Consider the following 3,191-nt stretch of genomic DNA (forward strand, 5'->3'; position numbering starts at 1 on the left):
AAAGTGATGACTCGCTGTTCCTTCAAAGGGCCGAAAATCAGGGCTGCAGTGAAGTGTACGCTTTGCCATCTGTTGTGAATGCGGTACTGAATGTAGGTTGCTAATATTCATTATGAATGCACCTTTAATCATTTTCTGTTACAGTAGTTACGATAGTACTTTTGTCGATGAAGGTCACATAATTTTCCCTGATAGCCAGTAGCACAACAACATTTCAAGGAAAGACCAGGTACTTAAAGTTCAGCGAGGAACTACAATTAGATAAATGATACTGTTGCCATGTTCAGATACACTATATCGCCCACACTGTGTGCTGATCTGTCTTCACATGCATATGAATTTCAGTGATATCCCTTTCTTCATACAGGGGGATAATGAGGTCGGCACATCATTTGCAGCTATAACAGCTTCAACTCTTCTGGGAAGGCTTTCCACAAGGTTTATGACTGGATTTATGGGAATTTTTGACAATTTTTCCAGAAGCGCATTTGTGAGGTCAGACACTGATGCTGGACAAGAAGGCCTGGCTCACAGTTTCCTGTCTAATTCATTCCAAAGGTGTTCTAATTTGAAGGCTACATAAAGTTTGGAGGTCTTTAGTAACTGACTCTGCAGAAAGTTGGTAACCTCTGCGGATTATCCGTGGCCTATTATAATGCCACTAAAAGTTGACTGTGGAACATTTGGTAGCAAGGAAATTTCTGAACTCGACTTTTTGCACAGGTAGAATCCTATCACGGTACCATGCTGGAATTCAGTGGGCTCCTGAAAGCGAACATTTGTAGAACCAGTCTACATACCAAGGTTCTTGATTTTACACACCTGGGGCCACAGGGATGATCCAGTGATTTGGATAGCGAATACTTTTGGCAATATAGCGTATTGATATTGATATTGGTAATATACCAGTATTTAATATCAGATCCTGTTTAATATCAACTAGATGTCCCTTCGATACCATCGGAGGGACATCTGGTTGTATACTAACATTTGCTAATGACTGCTAAACATTAAGTATATTTGACACTGCAGGTCCTTCCTCTTTTTCTTGTGGATGTTGTTACACACATTTCTATACATTCCAGTATTTATGATAATGTTCTGTTAAGTGTGGTTTAAAAAAGAGAGCTCACAATTTATTTTGTTTTGATTCAGTTTATTAAATAGGAATTGTTAACGGTTGTTAAATTGTAAATAATTAAAATATTAAGATGTGTCACCTGCTTTGGATTAATAGGTAATCATGTAAAACCTGTAATTCATCAGCAGTCTGAAATGCTGTTGTCACACTAGGAAAAGCAGAATGGCACGACCAAAATTATCACGACTGTGTGCAATGAATGTGCAGTTTTGTTGAATTTGAAATGGTTACTTCGAAGATGGGGACCAGGTCTGAGACTAGCAGCAGTCAGCTGCCATTTTTAAGATAGCAGTAAAATGGCATTTGAGTCTGACTCCCATCGGTTTGTACTCCACCACAGTTGGGTTACATAGATTCACTCCTGGAATTCTATCTTTATATACTTACATCTGCTTATATCTTATGGTATTCAGCTGGTTAAGAAAACTGAATCTCAGAGCAATACTGGAACATACAATAATTTTTTTACATGACTTACTTGTAAGTGATTTCTTTCATCATAGTGTTTTGCTACACCCAATCTTAGGATTCATTCATCCGCCAAATCCCACATTTAACCTATAATGAAATATTTTCTGTTTTGAAGCTGCGTGCAGGGATACATATCAGTATACCAGACACTAATAACTGAAGTGTAAACGGCAAACAACAGTACTGACTGTAATGAGGAAAACTATTTTTCTTGTCTTTTGTTCAAAAAGATTCATTACTTTTTTCAAAAATCTGTGCTTAGAAATGCATAAATGTCACCAATAAAAAAAGTGCAATTCGAATGATGTCTACTGTTATCGTGGGGTTTTATTTATTTATTTATTTTCAATTAGTCACATTAAAATAGTTTTTCTGTTTTTTTTCTCTCTCCTAGGAATCAAATATAATACCTTTACACATTTAAATCCAATATCACCTCTCAGAATCTGTGCCAGTCTATTTCTGAACAAGAAATATTTTGGCTGACAGGATATAAAGTCATACAAATCAAGAGCCACATATACTGCAAGCAATATGTTGAAAAAGACTGCATGAATAATCAGTTCATTTGTCCGTAAATTCATCATTTTGCCCTGAACATTTCCCACCTGGAACGTATAAATTTACAGGTGCCATTGAAATCTATTTCTGTAACAATAGCGTACAGGGCTCTGCTCAGAGAACCGAGGACTTCAGATTAAATCTTTTTCTTGTTCTTTTTTTCTATTGGTTTGAATTCACAGACAAGTGTGATTAAAAAAGATTGTGCTATGATTTAGCTAAAAAAGTGTTTCTTTCCTCTTGATGCATATTTTCCACATGTATTGAGGGCTTTGTTTTTCTTGCAAAAGCTTCAGAATAAATACAGCTCTACACCCAAACTCTCTGAATTTGAAGTCTTACTAGGCTGAGTGAATCCTGTTTCATTGTGATGGTGGACACTGTGTCTTTGTCAAAGTGATGAGGTGCAGGGCTGACATTAAACCAGTCCTTCTCTGTCCTAGGGGAAAGGCTGGTGTTTCTCTGCATCAGATTTTCTCTCTAATCTGTTTCTTCCCTCAATTCTCTGTGGGACCTGCACTTATCTGTGCTGTTGATGGAGGGAAAGAACCTCAGACAGAGAGAATGGAGCCCTCACTGCACTGAAGGTTGAGAACAAAAGGCCTGCCATTGTCACGGTCCCCTTGTATCTTGCCACAACTCTTAAATAGCTCTTCTGGTGGCTATAGGCTGTTATCTTCCATTCACTCATTTACCCCCTTTAGCAGCTGCATGGGCTATTATCAGATTCAGCTGTTTTCATTTCCCTTTATTGAAAAAACATGAGCAAAGTTAGTGTTGAAACGCTTACTAGGCACAATTGCAAATGTCTCCTAATGCTGGGAGGTGCTGTAAGGTTACTGTGAAAATGAGAATTGACTCATTGTTTCCAAACCATTTGAAAAGCCCAGTAACTGAAGATTGCTTATTTATTGTTGAGAGGTTCTTTTACTTGCCTGTCAGACAGGCAAGTAAAAGCACTTGCCCTCGGTCAGCTAACGTTAACCAAGCAGTGTACTTTGTAAAGAAATGCTCATGA

This window comes from Astatotilapia calliptera, chromosome 16, assembly GCF_964374335.1.
Source record: "Astatotilapia calliptera chromosome 16, fAstCal68.1, whole genome shotgun sequence".
NCBI classification, from domain to species: Eukaryota; Metazoa; Chordata; class Actinopteri; order Cichliformes; family Cichlidae; genus Astatotilapia; species Astatotilapia calliptera.